This window comes from Lactuca saligna, chromosome 7 (assembly GCF_052625555.1).
Source record: "Lactuca saligna cultivar CGN05327 chromosome 7, ASM5262555v1, whole genome shotgun sequence".
Lineage (NCBI taxonomy): Eukaryota > Viridiplantae > Streptophyta > Magnoliopsida > Asterales > Asteraceae > Lactuca > Lactuca saligna.
Window position 1 is genome coordinate 9,701,845 of NC_136423.1, and position 16,959 is coordinate 9,718,803.

The window sequence follows — 16,959 nt, forward strand, 5'->3', positions numbered from 1 at the left end:
TGTAATACTCTTTGTTTTGATTTGTTTTATTGGCTGTAATTTTTTTTAATTAATGTTACAAAATTCATCTTTCATTTTATGCTTTTGTTCACAAACAACATTTTCACTTTTGTTTGAATTTTTTTCATAACCCTTGTCTTTTATTACATATTATTAGTATTTCATTATATTAATATTTTTTTGACAGTAATTATCCCACAATTATATTTGGGTCATTTTAAAGTTGTTTCTTTTTGTCTTTTTTGGTCCCTCTACTTCCGTTAGTTATTTGTAATATTATAGGTTCCTATGTTTTCGTTTAATTGTCACTTTATTAGTTTTGTTTACAGATTCATTGATGTGTTTTTTATTTCTTATTTATTTGTTTGTTTATAGATCAGCTAAAGAGGGAAGAAATGAGCAACTCAAACTATAAACATTTTCGAAGAACAAACAACGGAAAAAATTATCGCATCTGATCCCGCAACGCGGGGTTCCCATCTAGTTAAAATGATGATTTTAGTTGTTAGTCGAAACCAAATAGCCACTTTTTCTCCTTCTAAAGTAGCCTTTTAGTGGTCCAATTAATCTCATAATCAATGCTAAATACTACTACTTATACTTACCTACTATTTTTGACATTTTGATTAGTTTTTTTTTTTTTTTTTAAATTCTTTAAAAAAAGCAATAATATTTACCATAAAATGTATATATTATTAAAAGGGATCGACTCGTTTTAAAACATCAAAAGGCGATCTTTTGTTATATATATATATATATATATATATATATATATATATATATATATATATATATATATATATATATATATTATAAAAGAAATCTTAGTATTTCTAAAAATAAATTGAATATAATAATATTATTTTTTTTAAAACGTTCAAATCATTAAAATAATACTAGAAGCCAGGGCTGGCCCAAGGGTAGGGCAAGCTGGGCCGTCACCCAGGGCATCAAAATAACAAGGGCATCAGACTTTCTTGAGCTGTTATGGATATATCTCATTTGACCTAATATTTTGATCCACAAGGCAAGGGCGAGATTGAAGGGACGCTAGAACGTGAACGAAATTGGCGCTAATTCTTAGCTAAAAAAAATTGACGCTTTACTTAAGAAGACGATTCGGCTGTGAGAATTACGAGAAGTTGAGGAGAGTGAGGTATTCGAGTATTTCTGGTTAGAAGGGCATCATATTCTCGAATTTTCCATAGTTCGGTTATTAGCAATTTTAGAATTTAAGACGAAGAAGCAAGAGACGAAGCATGGTAAGTCGAAATCAGAAACGGTGTCACTTGCACAGTAGATGGCCTCCCAAATGCTTGTCGATTAAAAAAGAGTATAAACGTCAAAAGAGCTTATCTTATCTGAGAAGGAGGGGATTTGCGACTTCACTAGATGCCTTCGTTCCTCACACCCTTGTACTATTGTAGGGCCTTTGACTCTCAGTTTTACTTTAATTTGTTGTCTGACTTATTCGGTATCCATTGTTATAGCAAGGTAATGTTTCCTTGTTGTTTGTTCTGTAGGTATAGATCTTTTACTTTGTTACTCAAAACATTAAGGAGGAATAGAATTTGTCATTTAGAAGGTATTTTTCAGTTTCTTGTTGATTTTCTTGTTAATACAAATAATTTTGTTTGCCATATCTTTGTTTGCCTCAAGATTGGTTTGTGTGCCTCATCCTAATTCATAATTAAAAGGGAGTATTAATTTGCTATTAGGATGTTGCTATCTCCTTACTATATTTGTTTTGGTTGTTTTGTTGGTGTTTGTATCACCTCTGCCTCAACAAATTAATTAAATTAGAAAATTATTAGTAATTTTTGTATTGTTTGTTTATGGTTCAGGAAACACCAAGGGCTGATTGGGTTATGTTCTGCAGAAGAATGGTCATGGAGGTTAGTCTTTTGATTTTCAGCATGAGAGAAGATTTTGTTATTTGTATGGGATCTAAATGAAAATGATACTGGTTATGTTTTATAATCCCTTTTGCTAAAGTTATGTTAAAGTAGAAAAAGGGTGTTAATATGGTACATTATTATATTGATCTTTACTTTTTCTTTCTACTCTACTTCAAATTTTGACCTTTGAATATCATAAGGCTCATATTTGGTTTTTAAATGGGAGATTTTTTTTATTCCAATAAGAACTTGGTTAGTTAATTGTAGGAATTAACAATTTTCATTATACAGATATTCTATCTTTTGAGGTGTGTTTAATTTCTGAATTGGTTTTGTATTTGTTTATTTTCTACAATAAGTTATCATTGGAGATGGGTGGCAGTGACTTACCAAATGTACAATGATATACTCTAAATATGATTGATGTTTTGGCTGAAACAAACCAAGACAACTAGTAAGGATCTAATATTTTTTTTCGTTAGTATAGTTCTTCATGTTACCATTTTTTTTCATTTAGGAACTAATATGGTACCGATTTTTATTCACGGTGTATGGTACAAATACAGGGGTAGTAATGGTTCTTTTCGCCCCGAGCATAGAAAACCTCTCGACCGGCCCTGACTACAAGTAGTCATCAATAAAATAATATTAAATTTTAACCTGTGTTTTGAATTCTTATATTTCTCAACAAATTCTATCTCCTTCCCTGAATTTCGGATAATTCAAAATTTGAAACCATTAGAAAATACATGTTTATTCAAATATCCCACCTGCAAATAGCTCTTTCTTAACAGGTTTTTATTTTAATCCTTACTCGTAATTGATTTCATCATTTTTAACTTTTTGTATTTTTATCTTATAAATATATTGGGTGAAGGCTTTATTATAGCAGGTTTGTTCTTAAAAATGTTTTTACTATGTTTCTTTAATGTGTTGGCTTTGCAGGTTCAAAAAACTCAACCAAGAGGGCCAGTTAAAGCATTGTATTATCATTAGTTTGTATATTTTGACATCTTACTTTTACAATAAAGAACCGTTAAACAGAAGATTTGATATGATTAAGGTAGTTTGTATATTTTTCATCTTGTTTAGTCTAAAAATGAAACCTTTTTCATTAAGGTAGTTTGTATATTATCTTATAAAAGAAATCTCAGTATTTCTAAAAATACATTGAATATAATAATATTATTTTTTTAAGACGTTCAAATCATTAAGCTAATAGTACAGGTAGTCATCAATAAAATAATATTACATTTTAACCTGTGTTTTATATATATATTATCTTATAAAAGAAATCTCAGTATTTCTGAAAATAGATTGAATATAATAATATTAATTTTTTAAGACGTTCAAATCATTAAGCTAATAGTACATATAGTTATCAATAAAATAATATTAAATTTTAACCTCTGTTTTGAATCCTTATGTTTCTCAACAAATTCTATCTCCTTCACTGAATTTCGGATAATTCAAAATTTGAAACCATCAGAAAATACATGTTTATTCAAATATCCCTCCTGCAAATAGCTCTTTCTTAACAGGTTTTTATTTTAATCCTTACTTGTAATTGATTTCATCATTTTTAACTTTTTGTATTTTTATCTTCTAAATATATTGGGTGAAGGCTTTATTATATCAGGTTTGTTCTTAAAAAGGTTTTACTATGTTTCTTTAATGTGTTGGCTTTGCAGGTTCAAAGAACTCAACCAAGAGGGCCAGTTAGAGCATTGTATTATCATTAGTTTGTAGATTTTGACATCTTACTTTTGCAATAAAGAACCGTTAAACAGAAAATTTGATATGATTAAGATAGTTTGTATATTTTTCATCTTGTTTAGTTTAAAAATGAAACCTTTTTCATCATTGGTCCTTATAATATCAAGTTTCATCACATGGACTTCATGATTACCGTGATTATTGTCCTTATTATAATGTTCTATATAGATTTGTTTAATATTTTAAGGTTTCGAGAACATAAATCAATATGAATCCTTGAATTACATACCATCGTCGAAAATGTTTTAATTTGTGACCAAGTTGACACAAATTCTTGGTTTAAAATCACAATGAACAAGTTGATACCTGAGTATTTTGGCCTTCTCAAAGGCCTATTTATCGACTTTTGAATCACAACACCTGATATTTTAAAGGTTTATTTTTATAAACTATTATTTATATATTTTAGCATTTTACTTAGTAGGACATTAAATTAATAATGGAATTAAGGAAAACGAAAAAAAAAAAAAAAAAAAAAGAGGATGATAAACAGTACAAGTGGTTTGGGTATGTATAAATGGAACTAATAACCATTTAGGGGATGTTTGGCAAAAAAAACTTATTGCTTATTAGTTTATTAGCTTATAAGTTAATAAGTAAGTGTATGGTAACTTATGAAAAAATGACGTATTAGAGGTTCCCCACCGGAATAAGTTATTTTAATTCAAACACATTTTTAACTTATAGTGATGTGAAACCTAATAAGTTGTTTTAGAAAAAGCTTAGCCAAACACCCCCTTAATATGGTATGGTAATGATCTTGAAAAATAGATGTCATTTAATATTCATTTCTCGAAGTGAACGCAAAATGGTTTTAACTCTAAAGAGATCAAATTATTCGCCGTCCGCCGCTTTGCGCGGGTAGACGGCTAGTATATGTGTGTGTGTGTATATATATATATATATATATATATATATATATATATATATATATATATATATATATATATATATATATATATATATAGGGAAAGTGAATATACCCTTAAGGGTATATAAGCTTAAGTACTCAAATACACCATACTACGCCGTTTTGTATCATATAATACATTCTAATTGTCCAATGTTCTTATAATTTAACTAGTAACTTGATTTACTTTCATGCTTTTTATAAATTACACGTTTATCTTCGTCTTACATGATTTACATTTTCAACTACAATATATATAACCAAGTAGGTGTTCGGCAAAATAATGTGATATAAGAGAAATATAACAGTGAAATTTTGAAAATCTTGAAAGTAAGTCAATTTAGAGGTTAAAGTTTAATAACATTATAATGAATATATTAAACAAAACGACGTATTATAGTATGTTTGGATACCTAAGGTTATATACCCTTAAGGGTGTATTCACTTTTCCCATATATATATATATATATATATATATATATATATATATATATATATATATATATATATATATATATATATATATATATATATAGGATCAAATGAAAACACCTAAAAGGTTGAGAACGTGAGAACATATCTGAGCCATCTAATTCTTAAGATGTGTGGCTATAACTAATTGTTATTTTTCTAATTATTAATATGTTTAAATTTTTAAATTTTAATTAAAAAAATTATAAAGACTATTAAGGTAAATAAACATTACCCTAATTTTGTAAACTCCTATAATGTCACACCCCCAAACCAAGGATGGCGGAAACGTCCGGGGGTGGACGACTTCATGTAGAGTATCACAACAATGAGTATAATAGTGCTCAAAGTAAATACAACCAACACAAATATAATTGAAAATGTTACATCAAAGCACATGTTTACATGATTCACATAAATTACATTATGATCCAAAATGAACTGTTTGACGATTTATCGTCCCATCCTCAAAACGTTGTTGATTTCCTGTTTTCACTGAATTCCTGAGAATACAAGTAGTTTTGAAAAGTGTCAACACAAAGGTTGGTGAGTTCATAAGAGATTTCGCTGGAAAAGTAAATCGTTTTCCTTGTAAAAGCGTTAGAATATGTATCCAGAAAATCCGATATTTTCTTTAAAATCTGTGTAATGTAGTCTTATGACTGAAGACCAAAATGTATAAGTAACCTTTCTTATTAATAGAAAATGTTATGTACTTAAATGGACATGGACGCGTTTGAATTAAATGAAATTTATGTATGTTCTCATGTTTGTTAATACTTTATATGTATGTAGTCCTAAATTAGAGGACCGAGTAATAACAAGTATTGACCATTCTTAAAGGTATGAATGTGGTTTCAAATGATGTGTAGTCGTAACTACCAAAACCAAAAGTGTACAGTAATATATGTACTCATAGAGATAAAAAGTGATTTTAAATCGACATAAAACTCATTTAGGTTTTAAAAATAAAAGCCCGTAAACTTATGGATTGTTATATCCCTATGTGAGTCGCTATAATCATACTATGACTATGTGAACCTGCCACGACGTTCTCAGGCGTCGCGAAAACTGAAATGACATTTGTCACCCGTAGACCTGCAGGTCCCACTGTAGCTAGCAGTAAGGTGTGGGGTGTCAAACCCAATATAGATCTATATACAAGTATCACGTTCTCCCTCAAGGAGATTCTGATTATAACTACCCGGAATTATATCCCGCACTCGGACGTACGGGGAGAGAGAGAGAGAGAGTCTCACAATATAGGTTAACAAGTTTACGTGAAATGTGTGTGAATATAAATCTTTCTTGTATGAATGTACCCTTTTTGTACGAGTGTGTTGAGTGATGTATCATAAACTATACCTATTATAGTTTATCTAAAATGTATGTAATATGTATGAACTCTTTTATGGAAATGTATTAGTGTTATGAATTTATCAAACTATACTTTTTATAGTTTAATATACGTGTTCTAAAATGAATGAATAATATTTATTATGAATGACTTAGTTTCATTTCATGATGATAAACTAACAAGGAAACACATTCAATTATTAGAACATATGATTATACACTTTGCTCAACATAATACAAAGTGTTATGATATTTACATGTTGTTGGCTAACTTTAGCCATTCTGCCCTATTTTGGAAAACTCATAGAAAAATCATACGAAGTCGAAAACTAGATCCGTAAATTCTGAGAGTTTAAAAAATGTGTCTAGTTTATTCATAATTTTTATCACGATTTTTAATGACCTCCAACTTGGGTGAAAAAGTCCATAATCACAGACTGGTCCGGATTGTTGTTTGAAATGATAGGCAATTTTGTAAAAATCACCATAAATTGTAGAAAAATCGTATGGAGATGTGCAAGTATTCATTTTAAAGCTAAAAACTTGAACTATTTGCACCTTGTACAGTTTTGAAACAAAAATGTTTAAGATGCCCAAAACAGTCCGTGAACGGAGTTGAACTTTTCTGATGAAGGCTGTTAGAAAATTTTAGTTATGTTCTTGGTGTTTTAACTTGTATTCCCCCCTGAAAACTTGAGAAAACATGAAAATGTAGGGGTATGAACTCACCTTGAGTGATTTCAGTAGATAAGTGTTGAAGAAGAGAAGTGTTCAAGCCAAGAACACTTGAAGAATCACTTGAAGATTCGAAACTCTAACACAAATATGATGGAGTTTGTGTAAGATATCCATGATTTGAGTGGAAATAAGTGAGATAATCATAAGGAGAATGGATTATGCTTACCAAATGTGGAAGAACACTTGATAATCAGCCTTGAATATCGAGTTTGGTGGAGAAGAAGTTTGAGAGAAAAGTGGTGTTTGATACTCAGTGAAATGAGAGAAAATGAGAGAAATGAGGAGAGAGGATGTTTGTTCCAGCTCTAAAAACATGGGAATGAGTGTAAATTGAGTGTAAGGGACATTGAAGTGACCTAGGTAAGGTGGGGAGGTATGGCTGGTCATAGAGTCTGTGTGGGGTGGTTGCTTGTGACATTGGATAAGACAAAGTCAACACTCCACCTTTAATAATTCACCCATTTGATTTTTATTATTTAAATAATGATTTTCATCAAAATATGTTTAAATTATGAATATTTAGAGTTTATTATGTTAAAATATAATTTCTGGAGAAAATCCCGCTTTAAAATCACGAAAAACGGGCTTAAAATGTTAAAAATATCAAAAATGAGCTAAAAGTGACCAAATTCCAAATTCTGGCCGAGGTTCGGCCTTCTGATGCTGAAACTGAGAGGAGGGAGGGTAGAAACCGAGAGGGAAGAAGAGGGAGAGTAGGAACCGAGAGTGGAGAAGAGAGAGGGCAGGAACCGAGAGGGGAGAAGAGAGAGAGAGAGGCGCGAAGAGACAGAGAGGAGAGAAGGAGCAGAGACCGAGAGGAGGGAAGGAGAACAGAGAGGCGGATGGCGAACATAGAGTGCGAGAAGTGAACAGAGAGTGAGAAGCGAGAACAGAGAAGGCGACAGAGACCGAGACTCGGTCTCAGCTACAGGGGCTCGATCCTCCGGGTTCATCCAACAGAGGCTCGGTCCGGTCTGTGCTCTCGGTCCTAGGTCTCGGCCTTAAGGAGCTTCGGCTCCTTGAGAAGGGTTTCGGTTCCTAAGGTCCATTTTTCTCGATTTTACCCCGTTTTAAGCCGTTTTTGACCCGGTTAAGGGCCGGAATGACCCGAATGATTCTAAAAAGTTACGGGAACTATTTGAGGGAGATTTGGGAGAGATTTCTCATACTTGGAGAGATTTGGGAGAGATTTGACATTCTTTGAGAGACTTCTCATACAAAGAGATATTTGAGAAAGGTTTCACATACTTGGAGAGATTTGACATTCTTGGAGAGATTTCTCATACAGAGAGATATTTGAGAGAGATTTCACATACTTGGAGAGATTTGGGAGAGATTTGACATTCTTGGAGAGATTTCTCATACAGAGGGATATTTGAGAGAGATTTCACATACTTGGAGAGATTTGGGAGAGATTTGACATAGAGAGATAGAGTGAAAACGATTGAGAGAGGTTCCATGTGTGACAATTGTGAGTGTCCGACATCGCAATGCATGGTTCGTAAACCCTGTTAAGCCTTGTTTAAGGATCTTACACACTCCCAATGAGTATGCATCATTATTTTATCGGTTTGGCTCGCCACGTACCACAGTTTTAGGTTAAGGAGATCTAGATGTTCGCACTTTTTGCTTTATGATTTTGTAATGCCCGGGTTTTCAGGGCTAAGCATTTTTATCAATGTAATAGTCTAGGTCAACTATTGTAACTCTTTTTGAAGTAATAAATATGAAATATTTGAGTATTATGTGAATTATGTGTGTTTATGTGTTTATTATTTAATTATAAATGTATAATTAATAAAGAATAAAAATGAGCGTCAAAATTAAAGTGTGAGATAATCCCGATATCTCTACATAAAGTTGTAGAATATGTCTCAAGGTTTCCGTACATATAAAGAATACCGAAATCCGAGCTATAACAAAGAAGTTATGGCCCGCCGAAGTTTTACGGCAAAACCGGCACGGCACCGGGAGATGTAAATAGTGAATTTACGATAGAAGACTTTTTATCCTTATCAATCTAAACAAAAGTCGTAGAATATGATAAGCTAAGAACATCGATAAAAAGAACGCCCAAATCTGACTTCGTATGAAGAAGTTATGATTTTTCTAAGATTCGGCTTAGCAGTGCACGGCCTGAAACTCGAATTTTAGTTCGAGCAGTTTTTGGCTTACGCAACGTAAATGAGAGTTGAAGATCTCATTAATAGGAAATCAATGGTAAAAAGACAGACAAAAACAGAGTCCGTATGTAAAAGTTATTAATTTTACGCAGACATTTAACAATATAATCTCCTTGTACTGTTAAATTTAAGATCGTTCGAGAATTAGCTGATGGTGTCAAAATGAAAGTTGTAGATCTTATTATTACCTACGTGTGGATATAAAGAACGTCAAAAACGGAGGTCGTATGTGAAAGTTACGGATTTTAAAAGTCGGAAGTGTGCTGTGCGAAAATGGGTGATGTGGCACAATCTTGGCCATTGCTTTCTCCCCAAGGCTTGCCACCAGATGGTGACATGTGGCACCAAGTTCAGCCACATTTCACCCTATAAATACCACCTCTTCCACCCTCATTTTCTTCACACCTTTCCCATTCTTTCTTCTCTTTACTCTCTCTCTCTCTCTCTAGAACCTCTCTCTAGCCCCGAAATCCCCCGAAAAGCCTAGGGAACCTCCCTAGCACGAGGCGGAAGCCCCGGAGTGCTCGAAGGCTCCGAGAAGAAGATCTTTTTGGCTCGGGAACGCTGCTCCAAGCAAAGCCCGGTTTTTCTATAAAACCCGCTGTAAGTGAGCTACGCCTACGCTATTTTTAATATAGCTTTTATTTAATTATAGTAACGTTATTAGGAACTTATAATAAATACTTGGGCTATTATTATGGGTTATATAAGTATTTTTTTGACGCTTATATAATAATAATAATAGCTAGACTATTAATTAGTCTCGACGAATAATAAACTAAACTCTAGTGGTAATAATACTAGGTTTCGTCGAAGAAAATTCTTTTTAAGAAGCGAAGCGCTGTCTGAGTTCGGAATCACCACCTTTTTAGGTGAGTGCATACTTACTTTTAGCTTACACATAGATATGAAGTATTTAATATAAATTATGTGCTATGTGTGCATATTATCTGAATACTTGCTATCTATGCTGGATGAACGTTTTATACATGTTTTCAAAGATTTAAACTGTATATGTATTTTATATCTACAAAATGTGTTGCGTAAAACATGGGTAGATGTAATAGTTGTTGTGTGACAAAATAAAATAATGAGAGGCCTCGTTATAGATGTATTGATGATCCAGTCATCTAGCGGAGTATAGATGATGACCATGGACTATTCTAGACAGTCTAGTGGAACACTAGCAGGCTCGCAACCTGTAGGTGTTTATTCGAACTGTGTGTTTATTTGAACTGTGTGCTCACCAGATGTACTCCATCCCCCACATGGTTGCCTTAAGGACATTTGATGCTAAGGAATCCCCTTAGCAGTAAAGTTCATCCCGATGATAATCCTTAGGATAGGTCCCTTATGATAGATGCTTAGGGACGTAATGTGAGGATAATGGGAACGGGTAATCGGGTTTGTTTAATTTAATGAAGTTAATAAACTGATTTATTGTGGGTTGAAAACCCTATGTGCTCACCAGGCTCCCAAGCCTGACCCACTCAGTTTTATGTATTACAGGCAGTGGCGCTTGAGCATATATATGATGTTTGGACGAGGGATTACGGATATAGGCCTGTAGATATGAAATAATGTAGTAAGGCTTGTATTGTACTGTTTATGCTTTTGATCTGTACGAACATGACATCCCGAGTCTTTTAATGAAATACATTTCTATGGAAATTCTTTTGATAAATCTTTATCATATTGTTGTTTTGGGACAAATTCCGCAACACTTTTATTTAAAATGTTACTCTGATTTTTAAACAAAGCATAAACAAACCGGTCTTTCTGGCCGTGATTTTGGGGATGTCACAGATTTCTCATTAGAATAGAGAGTTATGTAGAAGTTCCATAGTGTAAATTTTAGTAGTCACGGGCAAATTGAGTCAAACGGTTTGACTTGCTGACTTTAGTTGACTTTGACTTGACCGAAATTTGACGGTTGTCACATCATCCCCCCGTTAGAGGGAATTTCATCCCGAAATTTGAATTTAGGCAAGGAGTAGGCATGAATAATCAAGCCGAGGAGTGGGGATACTTCCTAATCGACTAATTCTCGCGCTCCCATGTGACTCTAGGTCCTTGGTTAGTATTCCAGCGAACTTTCACTAATGGGAAGTGGCGTTGTTTCATCCGCTTGACCTCGATCCATGGTCACCATGGTTCTTCCAAGAAGGTGAGGCTCTTGTGGAACTCGATCTCGTCGAGGGGAATTGCAAGAGTCTCGTCGGATAGATACTTCTTGTAAATTTGGGACGTGTTGGGTAGAGTGTACTTTACCAAGCTCACGGGGGTAGATTGAAGTAGCGAGTTACAGGGCTGATTCTGACAAGAATCTCGAAAGACACAATTATTTGGGGTATTGGCTTTCCACGCTTTCTGAAGCGTACTAAGCCTTCCCAGAGTGAGTATTTCTAGAGGAATTTGGTCGGTTATATTGGAGTTCTAAAGGTTTCTTCCTCTTGCTTCTCTTCCTGTCAAGGGTTGCTCCCTTTAGGGTCAAAGTTGGGAGGGGGGGTCCGTATTTTTCGAGAAGTTCCAAAGGAACTAAGACGGTAGATCAGCGAGACCCAGAATTTTGGCGTATTTCTGCTAACGCCTTCGGTGCTGACTGTTTCTCGACGGTTTTGATCAATTGAAAGGGTCCTTATGAATTTCCACCTTGATAACGATGTGTCTTGCGAATTGAACTCCTCAATTCCAAAACTCGTATCTAGAGAACTTTGGGTAATACTTCTCTGGTCGTATTGCTTCTGTGGTTTGTTGTAGCTGCTCTCCTTGGGTTCCTTCTTACTACGAGGGTAGATAAGTAAGTCATTTGTAATGACGATGATGAATTGATCCTAGCAAGAATGGCATATCCTATTTATTACATTCATGAATCCTACGAGTGGGTTTGGTCCTATCCGAGGGTTATCACTACGAACTTTCAGCGTCTGCATCGAAATTGGAGGATTGTTCTCGGACATCCTTCTTCAATACTCGTGACTGGTGATATTCTGATCTCAGGTCCAAATCCTGAAGGGTACCTCGTTTGTTGCGGTTGGTCGGCCTATTCGTCTATGCGAGGCAGATAGTAAAGGTTTCTATTAGAGATGTTGTCGGGGCCTCTGAAATCGATGGAACTATAAGCAATTTGCTTTTCTATTTGACGAATAAGACCAGAGTTTTCCAGGGTGAGAAGCTTGGTTCTTCAATTTCATTGTTGAGTAGTTCGACAGGTTTAACCTGACAACTCTTGAAGCTCGGTAGGGAGTATGTGGGTTTGGTTTACGCGACTAGGCCTTTTTGAATGGTAGGACATTTACTCATCCTTCTGGGCAACCTTAGCCCGAAGCTCATGGCAGGACTCGTACCATATCTGTCCCAAGCTTCTATGCTTGAATCTTGTCTGCTACATGCGCGACATTCCCGAAGGTCTCCTGTATATACATGTGATAAGGCTTCGGGAAGTATAACACTCCTCTGGTGCGTGTTTTGGAGTTCCACAGTGAGAGATGACCCAAAGGTCCGTGCTGGATGTTTATGAGAGACGATAGTTTCGATATTCAGGGGGTTAGGCGAAGGGCCCTTTTGTAGTCGTTAAATCGGGAAGACGAGGGCTATATCAATCAAAATTAGATAACGACAACAATATCTTTTTAGATAACATGAGATAAGTTGTATTCGAAGGAAGAGATCACTAGAGTGATAGAGTGTCCTGTATTTCTTTTCTGTGTGTTCCGTTTTTTTAAATGTTATGATTATTGTAGATGATTCATACCACAGTGTCTAGCACTGGTAGTGGGTGTGTTTTCAATAGCCAGTAATGATACTTGATATCATGATTCCTGACAGGTCTCCTCACGATCGAGTAGTATATGATCGCCGTATGTAAATTGATATCGTGCAATCGTCGAGTGGGTGACCCCACTCAAACCCTAATACTAGACATGGAATCGGAGTCAGGATGGAATTATCTGTTTCAAGACTTTAGTATTTTGATTTTAAATTAACCCCGATGTATGGACAAGGTCATCACAACTTACAGGTAATGCTCCTAAGGTCACATATGAATGTCTTTGGTTTGATTTGTATGAGAGAGAAAATATTTTAGCTACTTTTTAGAAGGAAGGTTACTTTAGTAAGCGTACCAAATTCATTACAAACATATAGTACTTAAATGTTTTGTCATTGGGAACATTACAAAAGTCCTAACATGGTTCCCTTGCTGCTCCTGTTGGTGTGTTCATCACATTCCTCCTGTTCCTTCGTCGTTCTTCTCAGTTGGACATTCTCTCTTGAAGTGTCCCGTTTCACCGCATAGGTAGCATACTGGGCCTACCTTGGTGCAGGTGATTGAAGGGAGGTGATGGCCCGAGGCCCTACAGAAACGGACGATATGCCCTTTCCTGTTGCAGTTTTTATAGTGCATCTCCCGGCAAGCCCCATGGTGATGAAAGCCACATTTGTTGCACTTTGGGAGTGATCCCTCATATGGTCTGGCAGGCATTTGGGTGGCAGATCCTGAGGCTAGTGTCGAGGCATGTGTCATGACTGCTGTTGTAATGGTAGGGGCGGCCCTAGGTTGTTGTCTTTTAGTGTATCCTTTAGGTTGGTGGCGCTCTTTCATGTCCCAAAACTTTCTCTTCTTGTTCGTAGGTTCGTGGCTTGAGGTATTTTTGTTGGTAGGTACCCATTGGTGTCCCTGATTGTTACCACAATTTGTATTGTTAGTACCGCTTCCACCCTTGCTGACGTTGTTAGTATTGAAATGCACCATGACGGCTGCCACGGCTGCCGTGACTGCAGCTTGAAAAGTAGCAACGTCTATCTGAAGTGTTGGCGCCTTGCTAGTCGGTTTCTTGCCTCTTGGTGAAGACATAGCTCTGTTTCATGATGAAAAACGACTTCGTTAGTGGAAATGATTGTCTTAAGTGCATCCTTACAATTTATATTTACGCATATAAATTTTTGCACATTACTGTACTATTCTTAGTGTTTCTGCTAACGCTCCCGAGATGGAGTTATGGCAGTAGGTAGGAGTAGGTTTCATACGGACGTTGAGCTTTACTCCTCTTAGAATCATGTTTGTTCGAACACACTTGGCTGAGGAATTTTGATGGGATCTGGTGTATTAGTGCTGGAACGTTCGCACTCCATAGGTCTATGAAGAAGAAACTTCTCAACAAATGTTTAAAGGTGAGACGATAATGAGTTTTTAGAATGGCTGTATGTCACGAGTTTTCTAACTAAGTTTATCTCATATCGATTTGTATCAAAGTTCGGTTGTTTAGGGTGTTATGGAAACAATTTATAACGAGATTCTTTGTATAATAAACTCATGTATTTTAGTAGCTCTGTATCCAAGTGAAACCTTATACTTGACCCAAGCTAAGTCCTTATCACGACCTATTGATGTATGCTTAGTTATATAATTAAGGCTAGATAGTCCTTCGAGTCTATTAGGTACATCCTAAGCCCATCTTGTTAATATGACTTTAGTAATCATGATGTTAGTGAAAATTTTGACCTCGATGCAGGTCTACTTCACATTTGTGCATGGGCGGGTTTTGATAGTAGATAGCTTTCTCGATTAGTATGACCATTTAGTTTGTAGTGTCGTGATTTTACTTACAATAGAGTAGCACCAACGCATACTTATGAAGCTAATTTACCAGGTCAGGTGAGCGGTATGAACTCTACTTACGATGATCCATCCCTTGTGATGCCTGAGGCAAGGTCGATGTAGTTTTGTAGCTTTGCCAATCAACGCTTGGCTACAATCATCCTTTCTTTGAATGTTGTGTGTCCTACCCTGTTACTCTCTTTCCTCTTCACGAGTGGCGATAAGGTCCTAAAAAGAGAGTTGGTCTCGGGAATAGTAGTATAATTCTGAGTCATCGGTACATGAGATGGTGGGGTCTATAGTAGCGCGCAGTTTTCTGAGTTCAGATTGTAGTCTTCCTGTTTTAATCCCCGATGATCGCGATTCGCCAGGTCTTTGTCGGGAGGGCTCTGTCCGTCAGTCCCCCGTGGTTGAGGTCATAACACCCTCGTTGGTCTCCACATGGTGGTTGTTGTCATTGTTGTTGACATTTAACCCTCGATCATGATTGTCCAACGGTGCACAGGTTCGATATAGTCGAAACGGTTCGCGGAACCCTTGCTATGCATGGAGGATTGATTACCTCCGGTGCCGCTTATGATTCTTCTCATAACCATTCACCATTCCTCGAGTTTGGATTAGGAAAGTAAGGGTCGTCCGGTAAGTAGGATTTTGCTATGCCGTATTTGCGAGAATAGAAGTGGAGGAGATAAGTACTATGCGTCTAACCCTATTCTCAATTACTTATAGGGGTAATCCTTATTAGTTACTTCTATAATGACATAGTGCATACTAATTACATATAACAAGATACGATAGACCTTTGAATAAGTGATCCCACTCTAGGTCCACATCCAAACAAGGAAAAGGAAGTAAAGTAATGACCACAAATTCTAAGTCTATAATTTCTAAGTTATATATAACCTTAAAGTATCCACTTAGGGACTATAGACCTATTAATAAGGATATATTTAGTTTTCATATAAGTTATGATATTACAAAATACTCCTATAGTATTTTAAACTCATGTTCTGTTCTAATGTTCTCATTGTGGTAGTGTTGCTAAGTTTTAGACTTGTTGCCATATCACAACTATTCTTGGGCATGTGCTAATCACTCCTCGGACCAGCATAGTTGATCAGGCTATGCCATTCCCAAGACTGACCATACATCCCCGAGCTTACCTGTGATATTCAACAATCATTACTTCTGTTTTATTCTAGAGTGGTGCTGACCTTAATATGTATGTATGCATGTATACCTTTAATAAGAAACTATTTATTTCTAAAAGCATAGTTGTTTTGAAACTTTAAATCAGAGACTTAGTCCCAATGCATTTATAGTTTGTATATCTTATGTGGTTTGATATACTGAGTTCACTATAAACAATGCTCTGATACCAATCTGTCACACCCCCAAACCAAGGATGGCGGAAACGTCCGGAGGTGGAGGACTTCATGTAGAGTATAACAACAATGAGTATAATAGTGCTCAAAGTAAATACAACCAACACAAATATAATTGAAAACGTTACATCAAAGCACATGTTTACATGATTCACATCAATTACATTATGATCCAAAATGAACTGTTTGACGGTTTATCGTCCCATCCTCAAAACGTTGTTGATTTCTTGTTTTCACTGAATTCCTGAGAATACAAGTAGTTTTGAAAAGTGTCAACACAAAGGTTGGTGAGTTCATAAGAGATTTCGTTGGAAAAGTAAATCGTTTTCCTTGTAAAAGCGTTAGAATATGTATCCAGAAAATCCGATATTTTCTTTAAAATCTGTGTAATGTAGTCTTATGACTGAAGACCAAAATGTATAAGTAACCTTTCTTATTAATAGAAAATGTTATGTACTTAAATGGACATGGACGCGTTTGAATTAAATGAAATTTCTGTATGTTCTCATGTTTGTTAATACTTTATATGTATGTATTCCTAAATTAGAGGACCGAGTAATAACAAGTATTGACCATTCTTAAAGGTATGAATGTGGTTTCAAATGATGTGTAGTCGTAACTACCAAAACCAAAAGTGTACAGT

The 16,959-nt window shown here is 35.3% G+C and overlaps 1 long non-coding RNA gene across 1 annotated transcript; it reads left to right on the plus strand.

Moving 5' to 3' along the window:
- The first annotated feature begins 989 nt into the window (after positions 1 to 989).
- On the plus strand, positions 990 to 3,157 carry LOC145006012 (uncharacterized). The gene is made up of 4 exons (XR_013662750.1): positions 990 to 1,423; positions 1,524 to 1,585; positions 1,845 to 1,895; positions 2,844 to 3,157. It is a non-coding gene; the product is annotated as an uncharacterized LOC145006012 (long non-coding RNA).
- The last annotated feature ends 13,802 nt before the right edge of the window (positions 3,158 to 16,959 follow it).